Below are 15619 nucleotides of genomic sequence, written 5' to 3'. Positions count from 1 at the left end.
ATGTTACTTTGCATAATACCTGCTGTATTTTGAATGAAAGATTGTAATATCTTTGAGTGATGATGTCAGCACTGCATCTTCCTCAGAGTTTCCAACCTCAGGTTTAAACCTCAGTTCCCTTTGTCAATAATAATAAAAAAAATTCTTAACCCTGTCATCTTAGTGTCACCTATCACAGGCTGAAATTACAACTATTTTTTAAATTAATATAATTGTAACTTTCCTTCCACCTGTCTCACCAAATTCTAATTCATATTTCCTGCTCTGGTTGGAAAAAAGTTGAATGTAATTAACCAGACCTTTTTGCTTCACCTATTCTGCCTGCTGCCCTTTGCTCTGATTTCAGTTGACAGGTTCAGTGCGGAGTGGCTCCAAGTGCTTCTTAATTATATTCACTGTCTCTGAGCTGCACAGCACTGAAGTTGGCAGTTGAACTCATTGCTAAAGAGCAGCAGGCACAATGGGAGAAAAAAAGACTTATTCTACTTCTCATTTTTTCTTAATTATGCCTAGAAAATGGAATCATGCATCCCCTATAGTATTATAATGATAATGCCCCATCTCCTCAGCAGTATTTCAATTCTTGTATAAAGGCTAGATAGATTTTTAAAATGCTATTTTCTAAAACTCTAACTACAGATATAATATAAATATACACAGTTCAAAATAAAATAGATCAACAGGAAAAAATACTCTGTCCTTGAATTCCATCCATTCCCGTTAAGATCATCAATATCCAACTTGTTGATAAACTGTGTGGTCAATTGCTTGACTACACTTGGTTCATTCTGAAATATATTCAAGAGACCAAATAATCAATCAGTCATGTTTATTGCTAAAAGCCATTAATAATATAGTGTAGGAAAAAGGTTCAGTACTATACCAGTCTCCGGGAAGCTGTCTCACACAGGGCTGTTACATTCATCTTATACAGAAGATGTTCTCCAAAGTTACCCATTTCAGTTAGGAGTGTTTATGAAATCCAGCCCATCAGTTCCTCCTAATCTCTTAACTTTTATGTACCTTTCCTTATCTTGTTTTGGATACTAGCATTCCAGGTCCTGGTCCGTGAAGATACTGCTTTTACCAAGGTATAGAACAAATGTAGCTTGATTTTTGAGTTCCCTCTCTCTTATGCCAAATACTGAGCTATACTATTGCAGGGTATTGTGGGATGTAGCTTAGCATAAGTGAACAGAACTCTCAGAAAAACATAAGCCTATTCAGCTCTTATTACTGTCAGGCATTCACATAATGTGATATATACTAACCTAACGTATGTGTCTTGGGTAGCAAACAAACACTGGCTCCTTCAGACCCAGTCTCCTCTTTCAGTTTTATTTGTATATTGTACTTACTCATCCTATTGTCTCTTAACTAACATAAATACAATCTTGTGTAACAACCACACCTAAAATTGTATCTATGGTAAGTGCTGCACATCCTTGAGGTTTAGAGGAGCCTCTAGTACTGAGAAAATCTCTCTTAATTTTTCTATGGTTATAATACCCCGTCTTAATGTTCATTGAGCCAATCTTCCTTCCACTGAAGGAGAGCTTGAAATAGGATACCTCCTGATGCATGACCATCTCTTTCCTAAGCTGGCCATAGTGTCTATTAGAGAAGGATGCCAGACTCTCCCTACCTCAAGGTCTCTAAGAGGTGCTGCACTAAAATTCAAGGACTGAGCTAAGTCTCAAACATGAGTCATTATATGACAGTGTGTTGCATACCAATGTGGTAGTCTTAACAGTAGCAATATTTTTAAAAGGAATTATAATTGTATTTAAAACAAAATTTTAAAAGTGAAGGCTTTCATTTTATTACATTTACCCTTTTATTAAAATAGTACATAGTATTTTATTAATAATAAAATGTTTTCATTTTTAAATTATAAAGTATTTTGTAGTATTCTCTTAGGCTAATGGAGCAGCCTAAGAGAATAGCCTAGACCTATTAGTCTATAAGTATTATTTTTTCTTTTTGATTGCTGATCGTGCTCTAAGAACCTCTTTCCATCTTCTAATCCCTCCAGCTTTGATCAAAGTAGCATATCCAAAGCATCTGAAACAGTGTGAGACTTTATTTTGTATCTTCTATTTAAAAATATAAATTAGAATCTCTAATAATGCAGATGTATCTCTTTAAGTACAACTGAAGCATTAAAATGACCAGCCACTAGATAAGCATGTTGGATGTGATATCACCTTGATAGAATTTTATTATAAAAGCGCTCAATCAAGGGAGTGAGTTTTTTGAGACTAGTATGGGAGGCCATTTTTGTTCCTTTCACTTTTCTGCATAAGATAAATCCAAAAGAGAAAGATGACAGATCAAAATAACCCCACTGACAGTGAAGTAGCAATAGTGCAGCCAAAGTTTTGAGAAGGGGACTTATATCCAGAGCACAGTAAGTAGTCAGAAAGTGAATACGAATATAAAAAATAACATGATATAATAACATGTTTCCAGGCTTTTTCAGTGTCCCCAGGTTTATTAGTGTATTTACACCAGACTTAATTTTAGAAAATTAAAGCAGTAAAATAAAATAATTTATTCTCATGTGTGAGAGAGCTCATTCATTATCTCCAGGGCTGTGGTGTATTGTTGCTTTCTTGTGACCATGAATATATCCCCAGGACATAGTGTGCTGAACTATTTTCCAAATGCTGCATGAGATTTATAGGTCCCTTTCAAAATTTACCCGACAATATACATCCAAAAGGCTATATACATACCTGTATATTGTTTTAATTTTCTTAAAATATATTAATTTACTTACATTAGCATATATATAGTGTATAGTAATGATGTATTGCATGTAATTTTGCTGTAATTTTGAAGTCTCAAGTACTGATTTGAGTTTGTGTAGGTTATTTGGTTCATTATTTTTGCTTTATCTACAGTAAGTGGCTTGTACAGTATGGCTGAGGATATGAATTGTATACTGTCTGCTTTTTTCATAGCATATAAGAAAGAATAAGTATGTTTACAGATTAATATATTTTTCCAGTAAAATTTGAAAATTGGTATCTTTAATTTGTTTTGAGCTTTTGCTTACTGAGCACCCACAGCTTCCATTAACCTTAATTGCAGTAGTTAGCACTTTGGCATATCAGGCTCCAGATGTCTCAATTTGGGCAGCCAGAAAATGAGGAACACATAATTAGTGGGCACCTGAGAAAATATTGGTGTAAGTCACTTGCCCAGCATCATATGAGAAATCTGTAGCTGAGTTAAGAATAGAACTGAGCTGTTGTGGGTAGCATTCACCTCCTTAATCATGAAACCATACTTGCTGTCCCTGCATTATTCTCTACCACTGCTCTGTTTGTCCCTTTCTCCCACCTTTCCTCTCTTTGTCTGTCTCCTTTGATTGTAAGTTCTTTGGAGCAGGCACCATATCTTCTTGAATATCTGAGTATCATCTAACATGTTTTGGCTGCTACTGCAATAGTAATAATCTTGATTAGCATAATATTCAATATTAACAATATCTTGACTAGTATTCTGTTTCTGCTCCATGTACAGAACTCCCTTTTGATATCAGTGTGAACACTGTGGCTGTAGGAAGAGCAAGGTATTGGAGTGGAGATCCTGTTTTATTGACCTAAGAGCAGAAATTTGCCTTAAAACTCTTGAGATGGGTTTGAACTGCAAAATTTAGATCTGACCTTTCTCAAGGCTGTTTGAAAAAGAGGTTTCAGTTTGGGTCCATGTCTACTAAAAACAGAAGTCAAAATCTACTTAACAGAAAAGTGTACTTGTCACCACCAGATCAGTCTTCCATTACTGAATATGTTTCTAGTATATATATGGTAGTTATAATATGCCTTAAAGTATTTTTAAATTGCTGTTTGTGAAATAAATCTATGGAGAAGTCAGAGCCAGAAGGTTTATGATTGGACCCAGCGTGACATTGATTTGGGTTAGTGACCTACCTATATATGAAGTGAGCTGTAGCTCACGAAAGCTTATGCTCAAATAAATTTGTTAGTCTCTAAGGTGCCACAAGAACTCCTTTTCTTTGTGCGAATACAGACTAACATGGCTGCTACTCTGAAACCTACTTATATCTGACATTGATAGATGCTACACTGACATTGTTTGTATAATGCAGAGATTTTATCCTACAGACAGACAGGAAATATATAGTATTGTTGAAAGATTTAATCCGTTTTTGAACAAAGTATAGGTGTTGATGGGGACACAGTGCCAGGGCCTCTGAAAACTGGTGAGCAATGTGAATCCAAGAAAAGTAATCTAAAACATTTAATACAATCTAAACAGTAGATGCAGAAGGTCCATTTTGAGATCTGCTGTGCACAGATGGGTTATTTATGCTGCTGCGCATTGCAGTTCTTTGATTTGTACTATCCAATCTATTTTTTTCCTGGATCACTCAAAAGGGTCCTTTTTATTTTACTGTTATTAACAGCACCATACAGTCTGTCGTAGTCCTCAAAACCAACTCTGTTGCTGTTTTCTAATACATTACATTTCCATCCTCGCAACAACTGTGATCTTAATACTATCTGGATAGAAATATTGTCTTTTCTGAAGCTACCTGTAATATTCCTTCATTAATCATTACGTAGAGGACTCTCAGTCTTCCCTCTCCTCATCCAAATCCAAGACAAATCAAGACAATACTCTGCAATTAAAGAGAAGGGAACGGGATCCTTATGATTGCTCCCAAACTCAAGCTGTTTGCACAGCACCACACTGTTTGTCTGGAGTGCAGCTGTGGAATAGTCATGTGGAGTGAATAACAGATGTTACCATGTTTGAATAATGCCATGAGCATGAAATAAGAAGTCATGCCTCCCCCTATGCCAATATAGAAAGTATGACACTCAGGGATGACATAAGAGGGACTCAGCTAAGCAGTAGGAATGGGTTATTCAATTCAGACAAATAAGAATTGGCTACATTCTTGTTCATCCATTGTTCATCCCACACAAACCCCAAACCCTTTCAGAGATTTGAATAAGTTTGGTTAACTTTTAAAAAAATTATTTTTCATACATGTGTACTTGTATTTGGCCAATATACTATAGCGAAGGCTATTCTCAGAGTATATCCTACCAGGTCCAATGCATGAAGTAGTGAAAATCTTGCAAGAAATCTTGTTTCCATGAAATTTCCAGTGCTGAGTTTAGTTTGCTTTTGCTGCATCTATTTAACAGTCTGCCATGTTACAGAGAGAGAGGGTACTTATTCTCTGGATGAAGTGGGGAGTTGTCAGCATCATGGTGAATTGGTTTGGAGCAAGACTAGTAGATTGGGCTCTCTGTCCCTTTTCAACCTAAAAGAAGGGAAACAAAATTAAATGAGTAAGCCAAAACTAAAAAAACTTCTTGAATGATCAAGTAGCATCATAACAGTAGTATCTGCTTTCCAGGCAGCAGACATAGCACAAAACCTGTACTCTTTCCCCTCCACATACAAAAGGATGCAGATGTATTCTCAGGGTATTCTCTCCTCCTTTTTGTTTTTCTGCAATAAAAATGGGTTGCTCAAATTGGCTTCCTTTATTAGGGGCCAAAGGACAAAAATCCGAAGTTCTGGGCAAGAACTGCAAACAAGGCAGTGGAAGAACTATTTTTTGGGGTGAGGAGGTGTGGCAGTTCACTTTCTGTGCAAATGTTTCTTGAATAGGAAGGGTGCCATGCAAGGAAAATCATCAAGGATTTCATGTGTATTCTGCAGCACCCTAATTCACTCCACTTCCTCATACAAGCCAGTGTAAGGGCATTTTTTGTTTTATAATTAATTGATTTTAGTAAGATGTTCCATAGAAAGATACCACTTACTGTCAGAATTAGGGAGTTTAAATTTGACACTATATGATGAGAAATGTAACCAGGTTACTTTTTTGTTTTTTAGTTTCTGTTTTGTGTTTGTACAGCACCTAACACAATAGGGTCCTGGTCCAGGACTAGGGTCCTAGGTGCTATTGTAATACAAATTAATAATAATAATTTGCCCAACAGATTACCTGTCTGCAGTCTCAGTTGTTCCTTCTTGGCTCCCCAGTGACTGCACACGCACCCATGTTGTTCTTGTGGGCTGGCACGCACACTAAATATAAGCACAAGCACTTCCTACCATGGGATAACAGGAGGTTCACCAACAGTCTGTCCCTTAAGGTTTAATCTTCTCTCTCACCTTGGAGCAGGGTTTCACAGCCCCCTCTGATCTTTGTAATTTGTCAACTTTCTGCTTGACTCAAACAGTCATTTTGGCCCTTTTGGACTCCAGCTGAGGGCTTCCTAGCTCTCCCAGACCAGAGGTTCTCAACCTTTTTTCTTTCTGAGACCCCCCTACATGCTATAAAAACTCCACGGTCCTCCTGTGCCACAAGAATGTTTTTTCTGCATATAAAAGCCACAGCCAGTGTTAAGGGGTAGCAAATATGTCAATTGCCCAAGACCCATGCCACAGGAGGCCCCATGAAGCTAAGTTGCTCAGGCTTTGGCTTCAGTCCCAGTTGACTGGGCTTGGGCCCCTGGGCTTCAGCCCCATGTGGTGAGGCTTCTGCATTCTGCCTTGGGCCCTAGCAAGTCTGATGCCAGCCCTGCTTGGTGGCCCCCCCTTAAACCTGCTTGTGGTCCCCCAGGGGGTCCCGAACCCCTGATTGAGAACCCTGTCCTAGACCTTCTGTTTAGTCTACTACGGACAACCTCCTATCTCTCCACTTTCTGCTCTTTGCAGGTCTCTCCATACAGGTACATTTTATATCTTGCTTGCCACCTTCTTAGCTGCACTGCAGGAGAGCTGTACTACCTGCAGGTCGTCTTCCTGTTATATTCATAAGTTAGAATATACTTGTTAGAGTATTCTTGTAAATGTAAGGGAGTTGTGTAAAAACTACATGGAAAGCCAGGGCTGTATTTTCCTGTTCCCTCTTGCCTATATAGTATTGAGGTCAAAGTAACATAGCTCTGGTAAGCAGGGTGTAGTCAAAACAGTTTTGTTGCTCCTGAGTAGAGCAGGGTGATTTTTTTTCAGTGAATAATAAATTCACCAAAAATGCATTTTTTGGCACACTGAAAGTGTTTGCAAATTTGACGCTGATTTGCTGAATAGTTTCGGCTATTCTGTTTTCAGGACTGAGGCACCATCCACAGAAAAGAAGATGGTTGTGCAGCCACCCCTGTAAGATTTAGTCATTGGATAAGAGAAAGAGAGAGTAAGTGATAATGACCGTAGCTTCGTGGTTAGGCCACACACTTGAGGGGAAGGGAAGACCCAAGTTCACGTCCCTGCTCCAATAACTGTTTAATTACTTATATAGAATGGAACAGCTTCAACAGGAGAGATTGAAAGAGCCACAAGAAAGAAAATGCCATAGCCCAGTGCACACCTTTGCAATGGGGGAGACCAATGTTCAAATCCCTTGTCTACATCAGGCAGATGGGGGAATTGAAACTCAGTCTTCTACAGCTCAAGTGAGCGCCCTTACCTCTGGGCTACAGGTTATAAAGGGAAAGTATCGAAAACCATGTTTTATTTGAGTAGAAATGGACTTTTTTGATTTGCAAAAATTTTTCAGTATTTCTGTATTCACTGTAACTGCCAGTGAATCAAAAAGATCAATTATTCACCCATCTCTACAGCTGAGAGACTCAGCAGCCATGGAACTTGTCAAGTCTTCATGTGTGCTGGATTATGGTAAAAAGTAAAAAAAAATTAAACAAAATTTAAAACAGCGCCCTGCCCTGCAAGTGTATTATGAACAGGCAGCCCATCTTGTAGGACGTTCTGCCTCTGAGCTGCTGTCACTTGACTAGGGACCTACCAAATTCAGGGTCCATTTTGATCAATTTCACAGCCAGAGGATTTTAAAATTGATCAATTTCATGTTTTCAGATGTTTACATTTGAAATGTCATGGTGCTGTAACCGTGGGGGTCCCAACCCAAAAGGGGACTGTGGGTGGGAGGGTCGCAAAGCTACTGGGGAGGTCACGGGATTGCACCCCTCACTTCTGTGCTGCCTTCAGAGCTGGGCTCTCAAGGCAGTGCAGCTGTGGAGCTTCCCGCAGCCAGGGGTACCCAGAGGTGGGTCTGATCTGCCGCCCAAGAGTGGCCGTGCAGGTGAAGAGGAAGTCCCAGCCCTCCCCAGCCCGGTGGACTAGCAGCTGGAGTTCGGTGAATGGTACAAGCCCCCAGTCATGCACCTCCCCCTTCTTTCCATTAGCTAGATTTCACAGGGGAGGTTTGATTTCATGGTCTGTGATGTGTTTTTCACGGTTGTGAATTTGGTAGGGCCCTAGAGATGATCCTTTGTCACCTCAAAAGGTATTCTAGAAAAAATTCTGTTTGAAGAGAATTTGTGCTTCTGTTTCTCTCAGGTGTCACCAAGAGGAGCAAAAGGAAACTGATGAGGACAGCACAATTCTCATAGTTATGCTGTTCCCGCTGGTGCCATAGGGAAGTGCTGTGCTATATCTAGGATACAGGAACAATCCTCTGCTGCTTCATGAGCACTCTGTGAATGGGATGATATGAAAATAGGAGGGAATAGAGATTGTCCCTTTCCCTGCCACTCTATTCCTCTCCACAGTCCAAGGAGCATATTGTTAATAATGCAGATGTTTTTCCATGAAAAAATCTCCAAAGAGATGGGTTCTGAGGAAGAAATGGAAAATTTCCTCCTTCTTTACTCACTGCAGGGGCTGAGGTGTGAAGTCGGTCAGCTGAGATCTGTTTGATTGCTCTCTGTTACCTATCTAGGTAACAGGTGCTCCTATCTAGGTGCTCCAGCAGAGAGCAGAGTAGCTGAGTCATGGAGAGGGGAAGTGGAGACCGATAATAACTCCTACTAGCTCTCCATAGTCCAACATTTGTTTCCTTCCATACAAGTGGCCTGAGGCTTTAACAGGATATGTGTTTAAAACGTCTAACACTGGATTGATAAACCTGGGGAATTTCTAGCCAAAATGGGATATTTGGTCAGTATAGACATGTGCTTCCTATACATTTTTTTCCATAACACCAGCACAGGCAGCAGAGTGAAACTGATACTTCTCACCTTCATTCAGTGCTTCTGAAGGAGCAGCAGTAATGTGCAGGCAATTAGTTACAGTCTTTTGGGATTGCAAGTGGGGTTGTCAGGGAGGGAGTAAAGAAACAGAAAAGTGAGGAGGGAGGAAAAGAGGCCAGAAATAAGGTGGGAGGGAAAGGGTGCAAGAGGAGGCTGAGAGACAGCAGTGAGCAGCATGAATTAAATTGATGAGAATGGCACTGTCCTTATCTGTTTTGTATTGTGTCACTCTCAAGTGACCTTCCTCTAGCCACTAAATGATGAGCAATGATAGATTCTAAGAGAACACCACTGGTAGATGCGAGATGGCTTCTCAGTCTCATGAAAAACCTTAGTCAGAAGCAGACGTAAGAACAACTCCACGAGTGATTTGAATTTAAAGACAAATATAGATATTTCTTCTCCTAAATGGAATTTTTGGACTCTGATTCATAGTGGTCACAATGTGCTGTGTCAGTCTGCTTTTGTGGCTGAAAGTCAGCTGACCTACCTTTCTTGTGTGCCCATAACTTTTAATATATCCAATATGCTTAGGGGTGACTCTTCTAGGACTTGGCAAACCAGTTCAGGAAAAACAACAACTGATTAAACCGTAAACTGATACAAACCTTTAAAGAGGTTTTCTGTCTACATTTTAAATGCAGTATTGTTTGATCATGTAGGGTATGTCTACCCTGCACACTAAATCCGGGTCTGTGGGACTTGGGCTTGTGGACTTGGTGTTTCCAAGCCCCTGCTTGAGTGTCCACACTGCATTGTAAACTTGGGTTTGTAATTGCTGGACTTGGGTCTCACAACTGTGCTAATGTGTCCATACTGCATTATGCAGACCTTCTGACTCGGATCTGTAGTTTGACCTGCATCCACATTGCAAAATGACAGGACTGGACTTGGGCTCTGACCCACCCCTCTACCAGGGTCGTAAGACCTAGATACTGAGTACTTGCTGACCTGAGTCATATTGATTTATGTGTGGATATAAATTGGGCTCGGGTTCAAACCTGACTCAGATCCCAGGCTTCATGTGCAGTGTAAACATACCCTTTGAGTGCTCTGATAAGCACATTCTGTTACTTAAACAAAACAAAAATATAACCCCCCCCCCCCAAAAAAAACAGCAAAACCCAACAACCCCACCACCCCCAACCTCCACCCAAAATCCTCTGGCTGTGAAATTGATCAAAATGGACCCTGAATTTGGTAGGGCCCTAGTCAAGTGACAGCAGCTCAGAGGCAGAACGTCCTACAAGATGGGCTGCCTGTTCATAATACACTTTTTCCATTTCTGGGTGTCAGCAGGTATGTCAGACTCTGCTGAGCTAACTGCTGTTTTAAAATCTTGTTCCCTGCGATTTCTCTAGAGGCAGATAGATACAATACATTTTAGCTCACCTTTGACCTAGGAAAGATACAAAGAATGCAAGATTTGAAGACTGCAGACTCCCATAGCCCAACAGTTACTATGCGGTCTAATGAACTTAAACAGTGGTCATATTGGCAGAGAAAGAGAGAGGGAGATGATAAGGGGAGAGAAAAGGGAATGTGGAAGAAGAAAGGGACCATGGGAGCAACAGAATAGAGAATGACAGTAAATAGGTTTATGGAGAAAGGGAGAGTGTGTGTGTATGGGGCAGGGTTAAGAGTCAGAATGCAAAATGTATTTTGAAGAACTGATCAGGGTCCTGGATCAGGTCAAGGAACTTGGGTGAAGGATCTGGCTGATCTGAAAGAAGAAAGGGAAAAATAAGAGTAATTATAAAGAAGGCTGGAGGAGGAAGCTCTAGAATAATAATTAGCACCCTAATTTGGGGCAATCTGAACCTTAATTTTCACATGTCAGTAGTATAATATTTGCAGACTATTTTTGCCTGTTCTCAAAAAGGATCTAATCAGCCACAAGTATTAATGAGTTCAATGTTTTTCCTTCTTTCACTGTTCAGGTATTCTATTTTAGGCACATACTGTATATATGAACAGATGTTAGCAAGTGTAAGCACATGTGCTGCCAATTCTTCAGTGTTGGCAGAGAGGAAGGACTTCCTGCTGATGAGATGCCATTTTCAATATTATGCAGGCTGCTCATGCAAAGTCATTGTTGCCTGGCACTTATGCCTTTAAGCAAGACCTCATTATAATTAAGCAGGCAAAGGTCCATCATAACAGATGGACATGAACACTGGGAGCCCAGAGTGCATGTATATGCAAGGAATATGGTCTTGTGGGAGGAATCTCCGCATGAGCACGCTGAAATGGTTATTTGTTCTCAGAACTAGTTGACTATAAGGGGGATATGCCATTGCTAGTTCAGTTTTGATCTGTATTGACCTGAACAACCAACCAAACAAAAACCCATCTCCTCCTCCCCCCAAATAATCCTAATTTATAAATAGCTCCAGTGGAAAAAAAAGTCAGTGGGACCAAAAGAGGAATTCCAATGTAGTTCTGTTTCTAGTTTGTCACTAGTGGGAATTGTCTTTGAGTGGGCCAAAACAAATGTCTTCACCTATGTGACTTCAAATTCAAAATTGACAAGGTCAGAAATATGTTCCATAGGTGTAAGGAATGTGTAACACCAAGTCTAAGTAAAGCTATTGATATGAAAAGGAATCCAGTAAGAAAGAGCATCTGCTGCAGAAAAATCAGGAACAGTAGTTAAGGTTAAAAAATGCAGATGAACTAAAATGTACCTTTACAGGATAATTAGTTGTGTGAAAAGAAACCCTGCCAAAATCAAGATGCCAAAACGTAAACTACATGAAAATACAAACTGTCAAATGCAAGCTGCTGAGTTTTTTACAGTGAATTAATGAAGATTTTGGAGTAATATTATTCTGAGGGTGGCTTCCAAGCAGTAGTTGAGTAAGGGAGTATTAAAATTTCATAAGTATTTATGCTGCAATAAACCACCCTTCTATTATTTATTATGTACTATCGGTGTGCTTAGTGCTATACAAACATTTGTATACACAAATACATACAACATGACATTGCATTACTATTTGTTTTTATGCCTTTGAGTTTACATAAAGTAATTTGGAATGGCAGGCAATGAGGTGATTCTCCAAATACTCTGGACAGTTATTATAGTATAAGACTTAAGGACGTTCACTAAATATTATTATTTCAATTTATTTTACCTTAAACCATGAAATCCTAACATAAGTTGATCAGTTAAATTTCTTTTTTAAAAAAATGAAAGCTGTTTACCTACCAAAATTATCCATATTTTCATATTTTCACCTAAACATTTGGGCCAAAATATTGAAATGAGGCCTCTGATTTTGGTTACCTGACATGAGAGATCTTTGCCCTTAATTTCCAACATACTGAACCAAAGCCCTCATTTACTTCATTGGGAGTTGTGGTTCTAAGCACATTTGACAATGAAGACCAAGGGGTCTCAAGTTGAGAGGCACACAAACTCAGAGGCTACATTTTAACATTTTTGCCTTAACTTTTCTTGAAGCAGCAGTGAAATATTTTCAGTTTTTTGGTTCAGATGACTATAGAAATATTATTCAAGTATCTAACTGACAATGCATCATGCACATTTCCTCATATTTATAGTTCATGACATTGGCAATTATGAGCGCTATCATGTAAAGAAACTGGTACTCAAATACAGTTTTTGCAATCTGTAGATCTGTTACTTTGCATATGTAAGAATGTGTTCTTGTTATGGGCATTGTTGACCGTAATAGTAAATAAGAAATCATTTGTCAGGTAAACAGAAAAATGTATTCTAAATGCTGAATTTTCATGAAATTAGCACAAGTATTTAGGCAATTTGTATAGGTAAGTTTGAAATTAAGTCTTAAGGCTGAATTCTGTCCTTGGATGAGGGTACAGAGCTCCCATTAATAATAAAATGCCTATTTGATATCACTTTTCATCAGTAGATTTCAAAGAGCTTCACAATCTTTAATATATTTATCCTCACAACAGGTGGGGAAGCATTATTGTCCTCATTTTAAAGATGGGGGACTGAGGTACAGAGAGGCTAAATAACTGGTTACACAGGAAGTCTAAGGTGCAGAGCAGGAGGTGAACCCAGATCTTCCACATCCTAGGCCCATGCTGAGCCACTGGACAATCCTTCCCCTCCCATTGATTTAAGTGCTAGAACAGGAGGAAAAAATGCACAGTATCAGAGGAACACTACCAATGGTCTCAGCATCTAGTTTAAGACTGAATTTGGTGCGACTTTCATACCTGTTTCTGAGGTTTAAATTTGGCCCTGTCTCCCTGCTTCTATTCCATCAATTTACATCGCCGGCTATCTACCTTGCTGCTTTATCCCGACAATTAGCTCAAAAGGAATCCCCTTTTAAGAATTCTGAAATAAAATCTATATCTATATGCAGATTGCTGTTTCAGTACTTCTCTGTCTGCATCTCAACTCTAGGGTGCCATATGTCTCTAGAGATAATGATGTTAGAACAGCTCTAATAGAATCTCAACCCCACTTTTAGAAATATATAATAGTTTGGATCTGTTTCCCTATTATCCTTATGGCTACTCCCACAGTTTTTTAATGCTGTCAATGTTCTTCTTCCCTCATGCAAGCTGGGTTTATTAGCTCTCTGAAGTTGGGAGTGGAATGAAAGTTAAGTTCAGTTCTGGTCTTGGCTACAGGAAGCAGCTGCAACATGAAAGAAGGAGGAAGACAGAGAAAATCCAGTATTTAGAGGCAGTCGGAGAAACAGTAGCTGGATATTAGTGAAAAAAAGGAAAATCTTTCACCATGTCATGGCAACACACAGAGAGAAAATTTTAAAAAACTTACCAGACACCTACTAGTCAATGAACTAAATCTATTAGCAAGAGGTAGATATGAAAGATGATGAGGGAGATGGGGTCTATCTGCGAGCTCTAGGTGCAGAGCCCTTGTGAGAAATCCAGCCACCCTTGCTGCTGGTGAGGAATTGTCATTTCTACTAACAATCCTGTCCTTTGACCTTGCTCTTCGAGAATCTCTGAGAGAAGAGAGATTCAAGCCCTAATGGCTGACCCTCTTAATATGGTCTTCTATCCTGACAAGGAGTCTCTAAGAACTCATCCATAGTTTCTACATGAGGTGGTCACAGAATTCCATCTGAATCAACAAAATCACCTGTGCATTTTCTTTCTCAAGGGGCATGCTTCCAAGATAGAAGTAACTGTCCACATCAGACATTCTCTATCATTCTGTCTTCAAATAGAGAGCAGTTCATGACTTTATCAAGACTCTTTGTTGCTGTAATGGAAAGACTGAAAGACAAGGCAATCTCAGTTCAGAGACTATCAAAATAGATTTCTGGCAGTGTAAGAACTTTCTGAGTTAGCCAAACTAGAACCACCTACTATTCTCAGGGCCAGCTCTACCAGAGCTCAAGCAGCTTCAGTGGTGTCATTGAAGAATGAGTCTGTCTCAGACATTTGTGTGCCAGCCATCTGGGAAGGTATATTCATAAACTTACCAAGCATTACTCTGTTATTGAAGTCTCAAGGTCCAAGGCTGTGCTGCAATCCTTAGGGTATGTCTACACTATGAAATTAGGTCGATTTTATAGAAGTCGATTTTTCAGAAGCAGTTTTATACAGTCGATTGCGTGCATCCCCACTAAGTGCATTAAGTCGGCGGAGTGCATCCACAGCACTGTGGCTAGCGTAGACTTTCGGAGCACTGTACTGTGGGTAGCTATCCCACAGTTCCCGCAGTCTCCATTGCCCATTGGAATTCTGGGTTGAGCTCCCAATGCCTGATGGGGCAAAAACGTTGTCACGGGTGGTTTTGGGTACATGTCAGTCGCTCCTCCCTCTCTCCCTCCCTCCATGAAAGCAATGGCAGACAATCGTTTTGCGACTTTTTTCCTGGGTTAATCGCACAGACACCATAGCACTGCAAGTGGGAGCCCACTCAGCTCACCGTCACCACTGCTGTTGTGGGCAAGTCTACTGTGATGGCTGCTGTGATCCAAGTAGCCAGTGCAATCATTGACATTCTGTTATCAAGGGTAGTGACTCTGGGAAATGTGCAGGCCTTTGTAGATTTTAGGTGCATCATATTCCTGTCCTTTGTCCCTAGTGAAGAAGTCTTGCAGGCGCACATTCCACATGAAACAGCTCCAGGGCTCCTGCTCTTTTGCCTTGGCCACACAGCAGCAGCTCCCGGGTGTCTTCGCATCAATGGTGAACAGCTCCACTGCTTCCACTGCAACTATGCAGCAGATGGTACAGTAGGACTGCTAGCTGTCCTCATCAATGGTGTTTTGCTCACTCCACCGCTTCCGCTGCAACTCTGCTATCCTGATCTCCTGCGAGCTGGAGGCTTCTGCCTCAGGCTGCTCTCCCATGTAGTTTCACCTACCCCAGCCTACCCCTTGCTCCCATGGCTCATGATCCCTGGACAGTAGTAAGGAGCAGTTCAACTATAGGCTGAGCAAGTGCAGAATGGTGGTAGAATGTGCCTTTGGACGTTTAAAAGCTCGCTGGCATTGTTGGTCAGACCCCAGCGCAACCAACATTCCCATTGTTATTGCTGCTTGCTGTGTGCTCCATAATATCTGTGAGAATAAGGGGGGGGACGT

The 15619-nt window shown here is 40.2% G+C and overlaps 1 protein-coding gene across 22 annotated transcripts in view; it reads left to right on the top strand.

The window, feature by feature from the left end:
• Positions 1–15619, top strand: part of RIMS2 (regulating synaptic membrane exocytosis 2) — a 740891-nt gene that overhangs the window by 222854 nt on the left and 502418 nt on the right. The window lies entirely within an intron of this gene.

The sequence above is a fragment of the Eretmochelys imbricata genome, chromosome 2 (genome assembly GCF_965152235.1).
Source record: "Eretmochelys imbricata isolate rEreImb1 chromosome 2, rEreImb1.hap1, whole genome shotgun sequence".
In the NCBI taxonomy this organism is placed as follows: domain Eukaryota; kingdom Metazoa; phylum Chordata; order Testudines; family Cheloniidae; genus Eretmochelys; species Eretmochelys imbricata.
The sequence above is the reverse complement of the archived record's forward strand: the minus strand, read 5'-3'. Positions and strand labels throughout refer to the sequence as shown.